Here is a 13,004-nt window from a genome sequence, read left to right as displayed (position 1 = left end):
TCATCCCCGGAACAAAAGTATTTCAGTCCATCTGATCCAGGGAGTCATTTAGGATTGCTGTTTCTTTGCTGATTTTTTTTGTCTAGAGGATTTATCCAGTGATGTCAGTGGTGTATTAAAGTCCCCTACTATGATTGTGTTGTTGTCGATCTCTCCTTTGATATCTTCCAGGAGTTTTTTTATGTATTTGGGTGCTCCTGCATTGGGTGCATATATGTTTATCAGGATTATATCCTCTTGTTGTATTGATCCCTTTAGTATTATGAAGTGGCCTTCCTCTTGTTATGGCCTTCACTTTGAGGTCTATTTTGTCAGGTATAAGTACTGCTACTCCAGCTTTTTTTTTTTTTTTTTTTTTTCATTTCCATTTGCCTGAAAGATATTTTTCCATCCCTTCAGTTTTAGTCTGTGTGAGTCCCTTCTTCTGAGGTGGGTCTCTTGTAGACAGCATATGTATGGGTCATGTTTTCTTATCCATTCAGCCACTAGAGGTCTTTTGATTGGAGCATCTAGTCTGTTTACGTTTAACGTTATTATTGAAAGGTACTTGTTTGTTGCCATTTTTATTTTTTGTGCCTGTGTTCCTTCTTCCCTTTTTATTTCTTCTTTTTACACCAGTCCCTTTAGCATTTCTTGCATTGCTGGCTTGGTGGTGATAAACTCCCTTAGCCTTTTTTTGTCTGTGAAGCTTCTTATTTCCCCTTCAAGTTTGAATGATAGCCTTGCTGGATAGAGTATTCTTGGATTCAGTCCCTTGCTTTGCATCACTTTGTAAATTTCCTTCCATTTCTTTCTGTTTCGGTTGAGAAATCATTTGATAATCTAATGGGAGATCCCTTGTACATAGCTTTCTGTCTCTCTCGCAGCCTTTAAGATTCTCTCTTTGTCCTGAATGTTTGCCATCGTAATAACGATGTGTCTTGGTGTGGGTCTTTTCAGGTTCATCTTGTTTGGGACTCTCTGTGCTTGTGTGACATTTTTCTTCCCCACATCAGGGAAGTTTTCTGACATTATTTCTTCAAATAGGTTTGTTTTCTAACCCTTGTTCCTCTTCCTGTCATTCTGGCACAAATCAACAAATACAAGTGCTGGCGAAGATGCAGAGAAAAAGGAACCCTCATGCACTGCTGGTGGGAATGCAGACTGGTGTGGTCACTGTTTAGAATAGTATGGAGTTTCCTCAAAAAACTTAAAATGGAACTCCCAGTTGACCCAGTGATCCCACTTCTAGGAATATATCCCAAGAAACTAGAAACACCAATCAGAAAGGATATATGCATCCCTATGTTCATAGCAGCACCATTCACCATAGCTAAGATCTGGAAAAAGTTTAAGTACCCATCAGCAAATGAGTGGATTAAAAAACTGTGGTACATCTACACAATGGAATACTACACTGCATTAAAAAAAAAGGGAGTTCTTACCATTTGCAACAGCATGGATGGAACTGGAGAGCATTATGCTAAGCGAAATAAGCCAGAGAAAGATAAATATCACATGATCCCACTCATTTGTGGAATCTAATGAACAACAGAAACTGATGAACAAAAACAGATCCAGAGACAGAGAAGCATTGATCAGACCATCAAACCTCAGAGGGAAGGTAGGGGAGGGTGGGGGAAGGGGGAGAGATCAACCAAAGGACTTGTATGCATGCATATAGGCCTAACCAATGGACACAGACACTACGTGGCTGAGGGCATGAGTGGGGGTGGGGGTGGGGGTGGGCAATGGGAGGATAAGGACACATATGTAATACCTTAATCAATAAATAAAAAAATAAAAAATATTTGTTCCAGAGAATGGGTCTTCATATAGGAAACACTCAGTAACTAAGTTTTGTTTCCTTTGTCTCTCTCAGAATATACCCACCACAGTAAAAACTACTCTCTCCCTCCTGAGCAGATTCAACCTGAACCCATTATGCGACTCATCCTCCTCTCACATGTCCATGTTCCGCCATTGAGGTTGAGTGTGACGTCTTAGCCCAGTCATATGTAACATCTTGGTTTCAGTCACTGGAGCAAAACTCTGCTTTGTTAACATTTCTATTGGTGACAGAAGTTCCTTTCCTCTGTTTCTTAGCTGTTTTTTTTTCTCTTAATAAACTCTTATTCCTGAAGCTTCATGCCCCCTTCTCTCCTCAGAACGGATAACTAAACATGAAAATTAAAGTAAAAATATTGTCCTCCTATAAGGAAGGGATTTGCAGAGGGACATACCTAGTCTATAACAATAACTTACTGTGATAGGATTTCAGGCAATAATACCAAAAGGGAGATACGTTGGAATGAACGGTTTTTTTTGATGTATTTCAGAATGTACCATTTGATCTTTATGGCAAGGAGTGGCAAAAGGGGTGCACAGTGGGAAACTCATATTCTTCTGAAAAAGAGTTGGGGTTCTTGGAGTAGGGCTCTATGGAAGATGTCAGAGATGAGATAAAAACGAATATTCACATTTGGGAGCAGTGGCATTTAATAAAGTGATTAAGCAGTGACATTAAGTAAGTTCTTGGGCCATTTTGAAGTCATTAATGTGGGTGGATGGAAGCCAGGATTTATTGGGAAAGAAATAGAGGGATGTTTTCTTGATTAAAAATGGTGGTAAATTTTTCATAAAAAGTTTTGTTTGCTTGTCCTTAGCATTAAATGACATTGATTATTAAAGAGCCTTCTCCCCGCCCCCTGCCACAGGGTGGAGAGGATAAAGCCTGCAGAAGAATGATGATATTTGTGAGCAGATTCTGGGTTGTGTTGCAGTTGTTCGAAGATACTTTGGTTCATCTCTATCCCTTAACCTCTCCCATTTCTAGGTGAATTTCACTGACTCAAGAGTATGACTGCCATTTGCTAGGAGGGCATTGCCTCCGTAATATCAGTGGGTAAGTAGCTGCCTCCAGGGTTATTGGAGCGATTCAATAGGCTACGTTGTGTAAAGTGCTTGGCAGAGAACAAGGGATATGGCAACTGTTCAATAAAGTAAGATACTATTGCCCTTACCATTATTATGTTCTCTTTACTGCCAGCTCTGATGGAAGGAGCCATCCCCACAAGACTCTGTGTTGATGTTCTAATCCAGGGGAAAAGTGTCAGAAGCACACTTGAGTGTATATCAACCGTGCGTGATCCATTCACTATTTATCAGGATTATGATAGGTACTTGCTCAATGAGTCCAATCTGTACAGAATTTATGAGTGAATGATAATTGGATGGGCAAATTCCATTCAGGCAGAACTCTCTCTTCTGGGGAAGGGAGAGGTAAGTGGAATAACTCTTTAGGAAGGTAATACAGTCCACTTTCCTACTTGAAGCAGGGATTTCAACCTTAGCTTTCAAATGTTCATCTGCTTCCCCTTTAACGTTGGGCTTGGGAGGTTTAGTTGAATGTTCACATTTTTCTCGAACAAAACACAGGATGTATTCTGGGACAAATGTAAATGAATTTACTAAGATAGGTTGCTCCCCTGGCTGGATCACGTTGGAAGTCTGGAATATATGGTTACGCTTTAAACAGAGGGGAGAGCACCTGTATTTGAGTCATTCCTGAATGCTGGCCGGAGTCTCTCACTGAAGAGACAGTATAGTGATCAAGATTCAGGTCTTTGCAGACAAACCTGGGACAGAATCAGAGGAAAAAACTTAGGGAAAAAAGGCGCTTCGTTTGCATGGGCGCTTCCAAGGCCCTGGGAGGGGCCCTCACAGTGTACTCACATGCTATGCATTTTAATTTTAAAAAGTACACATGTGATATGTGTATTTGTATATTTTATGCATAGAAAACATACATATACTTGTAAATGTAAATGTATACATTATATGTATGTATATATATAAATATATATATTGCAATTAGTTAAGACTAAGAGCTCTTCCACTTCAATATTACATGAAGAGGCAGTAAGAGTGAATCAAGTACAAACATGGGTTAAGTGGCATATTTTATATTTTTATTGGAAGTGCTTTGAAATGTACAGCTGGGGAAGTATAAAAAATACAAATGTAGTTAGAGAACTCAGCATCCCTCTCGCAAAATGGACATGACACGCAGACAGATAACCAGCTGGACGCGCTGATGTGCATCGGCCATCTCACCACACCTGCAGAAAACATGCTGCTGCCCGGAATGTGCCCCTGGCACAGGCCGAGGCATTCCTCAGGATGTTCGCTGACATATTTCTGATTACGGGGCCTCTGGGAGATGTTTGTGGAGGGTTATGGAGATGGAAGCGAAGCAGCATCTCATTCTTCTGGCTCATTCTTGTGGTTTGCTGATCTGCTGAGCCAACTCCACAGTCTGAGGCAGCAGCGGACCGCCTGTCCCCTCCCGGATCTTCTGTTCGTCTCCATGCCCCGGGGCGGATGCATAGCTAACTCCGAGATGAGGGGCTGCATTCTCAGACATGCGTTCCACCAGACAAGAACAGAGTTTTCTGTCCATCTTGGGCGTTTTCCCTCCTGTTGTTGGCTCCCATTTGCCCTGGGTCTCTCTCTCTTTACATCATTGTTCCTTCCCAGCTGCCTCCCCAGTGGCCTGCGATCTCCAGAGAGAGGAGTGGAAAACAAACCTCGCAGAATACTTAGCCCCCAAACTGTGTAAGATCACAGTCCTGTCGGCAATCCAAGCAAATGCTCTTCTTTGAATAAACCTTCTCTGGTAAACACACACACACAACACACAGTAATTCCCCTCTCCCTCCCCCCCCCCCGCCTCCACCCCCAAAAAAGAAGGGAAGGTAAAGATGTGTCAGGCAGTTAATAAAAATATATTTTTGGACTTTGTAATGCTTGGGATGTATAAGCTTTTAAAAATGTATAATTTATTATTAATTCTTTTCTCATTCTAAGTAAGTCTTCTCATTTGCACCAAATCTTATATGTTAAAAATTGTATTCTTTTTTTTCCAGAAAGCCCGGAATGATCCAGGTCCCAAGGAAATTGTTGATCTCTGCCTAGAGTCTTAGCTCTACTCACTAACTGTGATCTTCAGCACCTCACTTTACCCACTCTGATTCCTAGTTTCATCCATAAAACAGAAATAATCTGTTAAACAAATGATAATCTCATGAAGCTACTAAGGTTATTGTGAGGACTAAATAAATTAATACATATAAAAGTGCTAATAATTATTATTAATACTGTATTAATAGCCTTTTTTTTCTCCAGAGTTCCCCATATTAAAATGGATGTAATAAAATATGCTTTGTCATAGTCTCAAGGGTTCTTGAAGAATCAATGAGATAAGATTTACATTGCTATAAAGATGTAAGATTTTTTTAATAACTCAAAGTAGGGCATGTACACGTGCTCTTTCACACACACACACACACACACACACACACACACACACACTCACACCCCTCTTTCTAATTCCAACCAAGGATTCGAACTGACTGGTTGGTTTCACCCACACAGATGGTTCCCATTTGAGTCAGCTAACCCACACGAGGGCCCGAGGCCTTGCCCAGAGGGCCGAGGTCTGAATTCTGGCTCTACCAGCCCCTGCTGTGAGACCTTGGGCAAGTCACTTAATGTCTCGGTACCTCAGTTTCTTCTCTGTAAAATGGGAGTAATAATCGTATTCACCTCTAGGGATGGTGTGAAGATGAAATGAGTCAATACATGTAAAAATTCATTAAAACAAAGCTTTGTAAAGTAAACCATTGAAAGTTTCTGACTTCCAGTTTACCAACACCTAGTGAGTGTTTATTGGGTGGTAGTATAGTTATTCTCCATATCAAGTCAATTTCTGTTGGCGTATCAGGAATTGTATATGCAAACCTTCTCCAGTTACATGGGTATTTGGCTGGTCAAAATGTAAGCTACAAAATGAGGAAAATTAGAAAAGAGTAAGCTTTTTATAAAGCAAATTGTATTGCACTTAATTTCCTTTAGTCATTTTGATTATGTTCTTCCTACTTTTTGCATTTTCTGTAACTTTGTTAGTGGTGGGTGGTAATTTATTTCTTCATTTGACAATGTTAAAAATTGATCTTCCTTTTAAAAAAATATATTTTTATTGATTTCAGAGAGGAAGGGAGGAGGAGGAGGAGGAGGAGAGAGAGAAAGAAACATCAATGATAAGAGTGAATCATTGATCGCCTGCCTCCTGCACTCCCCACACTGGGGATCAAGTTCACAACCAGGAATCAAACTGTGACCTCCTGGTTCATAGGTTGATGCTCAACCACTGAGCCATGCCTGCCAAGCTGATCTTCCTTTTTTAAAATTTTTTTTCTGGTTCATGAAGAAATGCAAAATCCTGGGAATAATTGGTCTGAAAGATTTTTAAAAAATTTTTTTTATTGATTTGAGAGATGAAGGTGTTGGGGGTGGGGGCTTATAATCTGATAGATAGAGCACCTGAATTAATCTGAAAAATAATCATATTATTTTAAATCTCAGGACACATATACTTATATGAATAGGGGGTTAAGTTTCTTATATGTGAAGAGGGGGTTAAGTTTTTCTTAAGTTTCCTTTTCAAGGCCTGTGCGAAGCGATTGAAGAGGTGACTCAGCTGTGAATCCAGCAAGCTGAACCAATAAGCATGGTCAGGCCGACCCACCAGGAGTCAAAACATCACCTCATCGCCTGATAACCAAGGACAATAGCTGAGGTCTATGGACCCCCAGGGCTAGCCCCTTCCCCTTTATAATCCTGTCCCCTGTATCTTGCTGGAAGGCAGGATTTGATGCTTCTTGGTTGGCAAGCCTTCTCAATAATAGTAAACACCTAATATGATTCAACCCTGCCTTCGTTATTGCACACCCAGGGGTTTCCCGGTAACAAAGGGAGAGAGAGAGAGAAACATCAATGATGAGAGAGAATCATTGATCGCCTGCCTCCTGCTGGCCCACACTGGGCATGGAGCCCACAACCCAGGCATGTGCCTTGATCAGGAATCAAACCATGATCTCCCAGTTCATAGGTTGACCCTCAGCCACTGAGCCCCACCAGTGGGGCGATCTGGAAGATTTTAAGTCTCCTACTAGTTCTCAAATTCTGTAGACGTGGTACTTTCTAAGGGTCACTGCTTTCAACAGGGTACAGGAGGCTGTGCTTAACAAAGCTTTCACCAATCTTCCTTCATCACCCTCGATTTTTCATGGAGCTCGCAAATCAGAGGGAGAATGAAGACTCAGGCCTCTTCCCTGGGGTCTCGCTGGCGTGGGATCGCAGACCGGGACGGCAATAGGAAGCGGTAGCGTTCTCAGGACGGCGCCCGACACTGGCAGTGAAGGGGGATAAGGGAATCCGGAAGCGCCCTCAGCATCTGAGCCAAGACAAGGGGCTGTCCGGGATGCAGAAGACTCTAATGTATCGCAAACAAAGGACTCTTGGCAGCAGTACCTTCCTCTGTCGCTCACATGAAACTCCTCCCTGTGCAGAGGGAGAGCTATTTAATAGTCAAGACCATTTTAAGGCCAGAACAACCAATTAATAACAACACTTCCCTGAAATTACAGCCACCCCTCTGCCCCCCAACACACACTTTTTAATAAAAAGAACGGCCCTCCACACCCCTCCCCTAGCAGACCTGGCCTTCATCCACCCATGCTAATCACCGCAAGATAGCCTGGGAACGTCATCTCACCGCCTAAGCACTTTATTAAATGCCATTACTTCTGATCGTGAAGATTTGCTTTGTTTATCATCCCTGCCCACCTCCCTAGAATCTGGTTCTGAGCGCGCCTCTTCTCTCCTAAGGAGGACCGGGGAGCCCGGGTGCCTTGCCTGTTCGCATGCTCACCACCGGCCAAGGCACCCTGATGCCGGGGAGCCCTCAGAAAGCAGCAGGCTCAGCTCCCGCCATGGCAGAGGTTGGAAAGATGGAAACTGAGCTATTTTCAAGCCGAACATTTCCGGAAAGCACCCAGGGCTGTGGCCTTTGTTAGGAAAGCAGTATGTTCAACTCTGGCCCGAGAGAGACGGCAGAAACCAGTTGTTTTTACAGTTTCCAGAACAAAAATCGACAGTGACCATCTACCGTTTGTCTCCTCAAGCCCGAATTCCTGCGCCTGCCGTCAGAGCACCCACTTCAGTCTGGTGTGGCTCCCAGCACCACGTCGCACCAGCACCTAGGCCAGCTCAGCGCCCTCCTGGGATTTCCCACCGCAGGGAAGTCGTCATCGGTGCTTGACCTTTGCCCTCTTCCCTGTCTCCCCACACACTGCAGCCAGTCTTCTTCAGGCTTACGTATTCACTTATTTAACCCCAAACTGACTGACCAAGGGTTTCCATGTGTTAAGCCAAGCACTGGGGACTGGAAACACATAAAGTAAGGCCCTCACCTTCAAGGTACAGAAGATTGAATATGTAAACAAAAAGTAGGTGAAAGTTTCACAAGTGAAAAATGTCTGCGCAGGGAATATGGTCGCATAAAGGATGGAGTGGCCCGTCTTCTGGTGGGTGGAGGGTTCGAGGGGAAGGTTTCATAGGGCAGGAGGCTCTCGAGGTGAATTTGGAAGAGGAGTAAGTGGGTGGGGAGGGGTTGTGTAGGCCTTTCGATGAGCTGTGCGGGCTTGTCTGTGGAATCAGAGCCCGAGTGTGAGCGTTCAGGCGGGAGTGCAGGGTGAGCTTCAGCGCCCGATGCTTGGATATCTCAGTGCGAGAATCCAAGGCAGTGTGGGAGGCAATGAGGCTTATTTAACATTCACTCTGGGACAAATCAGAGAAAATTAAAAGAGCAATTTTAGGAGGGAATAATTGTTTTCCATACACCGTAATTACAACTGCTAGTAAATGCTGCTATCATAAACGAATCTGCCTTTTAGAATTCTCTTAAATTCTCTTGGTAACGAACAGACATTAAGGGAAAGGGGCCTATGGGCTCCTTATAGAGAACTGGGGCTGCACTGACCCCTGGTGTCTGCCTTGAGCAGGGAGACCCCTAACTGCCGGCACAGAGCTAGGCTGCAGGCCGGCAGCACTTCCCAATCTTTCTGTCTCTGGCTTTAGAAAGACCCAAGAATCCTTTGGGACCAGAGACGAATCTTAGAACCTCAGCCTTCCCCCACCTTCTGAGATCACGTCCTAGTATTTGCCTTCAATTCTATTCCTCCTTTTGGGCTCCCTCCCTCAACAAGTGGAATCGTTCAAAAGTGGCCACGGAGAATCTGAATGTCATTTTTGATGTTCCTTTCTTCCCCACCTTTCTCACACTCCAAGCCAACAGCCACTCAGCCACTGAGGCCTGTGGTTGTGGCTCCTACGTGACACTCCAACCCACCCTCTGCTTGAAATGAGGGCGCCATCACCCACCCGCCCCCCTTCCGCCATTGGTTTGCAAGCAACAGCCTTCTGACTGGCTTCCCTGCTGGAGACTTGCTGTCACCAGGGAGATCCCATGTTCAGCTCGCTAAGCTTATTCCTCAACTGACTGTGATAGGCTAGAAGACTGCTGCTAATTGCTTCTATAAAATAACTGCATGACCTTGGGTATGTCACCTGGGCAATCTTGTCATCTATAAAATGAGGGTTTGGGGCAAGAATCGTGTTTTTCTATCTTTTCCCTCTAGGAATGTCTCCCGTAAGTTCCCTTTGCACCTTGCCCTTTCCCCTTGTTATAAAAAATCACTTCTACCAAATAAACTCATTGATTAAAGAAAAGTGATTTCTTACCCATTTTTTCCCATCAAAAATATCAACTACTATTGGAGCATCTGTTTGCAGAAGATAACCAATGTTACTGCAAAGAGTTCCTGTAATCCCAGCCAAAGATGAAACAAAACATGAAAATGTGTGATCTTTATCTAGCAGCCATACCATGAGTAAATCTAGCGTTTCTGTTAGTCATCATGTTAGCACACAGCCTCTCATGTAGGCATCACAGACTCTTGTGATAAGAAGGGATCTAGTGAAATAAACGGCCACCAAGATCACATTCGCTCTGAGATTCTAGGTTCTCAGTCTTTTGGGTCTTAAATCCCTCCTAGCATTCTCTAGTATGAACATAGCCCCTTTCTCTTTAATTGCACCTGGTCCATAAAGAAATATTCCATCACCAGTGCCAACTCTAATTAAACTTGGGAGGAGTTGGCCAACCTAATTGAGCCTAGAACTTAGTGTAAATTAATTTCACATAGATTAAATGATTTATTATTTAATGCAAGGTAATGAAACATTTTTGGTAGAGTATAAAGAGCCTAATTAATATTAATTTTTACATTGCCTAATTATATTTCTATTTTTTCTTTGTTGGGGTTTTAATATCTAAAATTTATTATTCTCCTTTGATTCTATGCATCATTCATCTTCCTTTTCATTGTCATCATCATCGTCATCATCGTCGTCGTCATCATCATCATCATCATCATCACACCACTGCCATGATGTATTCACAGATAGTGTCGGGCAAAGGCCTGTGTTCTCCAGCCTCGCAGATCTCCTCACCTGCTATAACTCCTATTCCCTCATCAGACAGTCAGGCTGTCTGTATACACACCAAAGACAGCGTGTGATCATTGATGGGACCATGTACGGAGTAAATGTAAAAGCAACCGGGAAGTTTTGGATAGGCATGTGTACTAAATAAGATTGTTGTATTACTATTAAAATCTTGGTTATAATAACGACATCATAGTTCTACGGGAGAACATTTTTGTTCTTAGGCGACACGTGCTGAAATGCTCACAGGGAACTGACCTGATGTCTGCGATTTACTTCCAAATGCTTTCGCTTGAAGAAAGAAGAAAGGAGGTGCCGGCGTGTGTCCATACACAGCACATGCAGAGAGTGTATGCTGCGGATGTGGCAAAATGTTGACAATTGGGGAGCCTCGGTGGAGGGCCTGTGGGTGGGCATTATTAGTCTGGTTTCTGAACTTTTCCATAGGTTTGAAATTTTGAGAACACATGTTGGGAAAGCATACCTTTTTGAATCGCTTAGGTATTCCTGCTATTATTTCATACCTTTTCTGTCCTTAAAACGCCAGTTCCTCCCTGCTGTCCTAATCTCAGGAGGCAGCTCTCTCCTTGTATTCATTTGGGAAGGGATGGGTTATGCTGCAATAACAATCTGAAAATCTCAGTAGCTCAAACCATCACAGCTTTCTTTCTCACTCATGCTACGCGGCATTCAGAGCAGCGGGAGAGTCAAGCCACCTTTGTGACCATCTCAGGTACCCGCATTCACCACCGGAAGGCCCTGTCTCTGAAGTAGACGTTCCCTTCCTTCTCAAAGGAAGTGTTTCTTTCCTCTTATTTAGAGACCACTGCTTCATGTGAACTCTGGACCTGCGTCTCTGCTGGGATTGTGCTTCCACAAGGTGCCTGTGGGTCCTCCACTCTCATGGCTCCAGTCTCTGCCTCTCCATTGCTGCAATGTTCACTCTAGAAAGCCCTGTGCTCGATGCTTCACACCGCTAATCCCCCCTCTTCTTTTTTCCTGGAAAATCCTAAAGCTGATGGTCTTTGCAGATGCCTTCACTTTCTGATACCCCACTCGTGGTTTAAACACAGGCTGGCATTCGCTCCCAAATTATATTGACATGTCTGTCTTTTTGCAAAACAAACAGCCTTTTCTGCACCCTGCTGCATTATTCCTGACCTCGGCAGTGTGGCACTATCGACAGTTCCCTTCTTTGTGATATTTTCTCCTACTTTGCTCTTTGTACACCAGATTTTGGGGGTGCTGTTCCCATCTGTGGGGTTGCTCCTTGTCTGGCTGCGATGTTTCATTTTTTATCCTGCCTTCCTCAACGTGAGGCTTCTCTGAGGACCTTTCCTTGGTCCTTTCATCTTTGTCCCTCCCGGGGCTTGTGGATGTCCCCGCCAGTACATCCCTCCTGTGAACTGTCCAGCCCTGCTCTCGCCTCCGCCATTTCAATCTCATCTCAGCTGCCCCTGGGATTTTCCCACCGCAGTGACTTGCCCATCACCTCAAAGGGCACACATTCCCACCTGAAGTCATCGCACTTCTTCTTTCCAAACACTTCTCCCCGAGGAGCCACTTTCATCAGGTGTCTCGGTGGAGCAGCATCTTAGCAGGATGCCTTGACTTTTTCTTCGTCTTCATTCCTCGTTTTTATTTCTAGTGTTCCAAGTCCTATTATGTCCCCTCCGACCTGCTTCTTCCTCATTGTTCTTGCGGATGCAGGCCCTCATGCATGTACTGTAGATGACTCTGCTGAGAGTCTCTGATTTGGGGCTACTTTGTGCTCTTGATTGCCCCTCAAGCCACCCTTCAGAGCGTCTTCACCTGACAGTGCCTGTCATGAATGGGGAAGAGTCCCTCTGACGGGGCATCAAATCCGGGCTCCTCAGAATATAATTTGGCTCCATTCAACCCACCTTGCTGTCATGGACTCGGCGTCTTCGGCCTCTGGCCAAGCCTTCCAACCTCTCTGAGAATGCTCTCATCCTCCTATTCAGGCTTCTCTCTAAGTTTCTCCTCCCTTTGTCCCCACTCTTCATTATGTGTCTCCAATTTTCCTAGCCACCCCACGCTCCCCTTCATTTATTCTCATCCCCTTTTACTATCTTTTTGCTTTTCCAACCTTTGACTTTCTTGAAGATATAATTCAGCTCCCACCTCTCCATGAAAGCATCTTTCACTGCTTGGGCTTAAACTAAATTTTCCCTTCTTCCATGGTGACCAGAGGTAGTTGCAGTTTGGTAGTTAATTATTTAAAATATCTTATTCCTTTCTTTCTAACTACCTCATTAGTTCTTTGAAGTTCTACACAGAAATCACCACAGCACTGGGTACATGGCTGTGATCAATAAATACGATTTGATTAATCAATTTCTCTGAGATCTAATGAAAAGTATTGGCTATGTTTTTTATCCTACTGTAGGAAGAATTATACCTGCCAATTTCTGAACATAATTTTTCTCCTCAATCCCACATGGAGAGAGTTGTCTCCCTGAAGGGTGGCTGGTGATTTCAAATTCCCAGAACAACCCATTTCCTTGGAGTAGCAACATCAATTTAATTGCACAGCTTGCTGCCTGATCCTGTATTATGGAAATATTTACATTGCTTTCATGCCTTTTCAAACT

The sequence above is a fragment of the Myotis daubentonii genome, chromosome 9 (genome assembly GCF_963259705.1).
Source record: "Myotis daubentonii chromosome 9, mMyoDau2.1, whole genome shotgun sequence".
Taxonomy (NCBI): domain Eukaryota; kingdom Metazoa; phylum Chordata; class Mammalia; order Chiroptera; family Vespertilionidae; genus Myotis; species Myotis daubentonii.
This window is presented reverse-complemented; position numbering follows the sequence as displayed.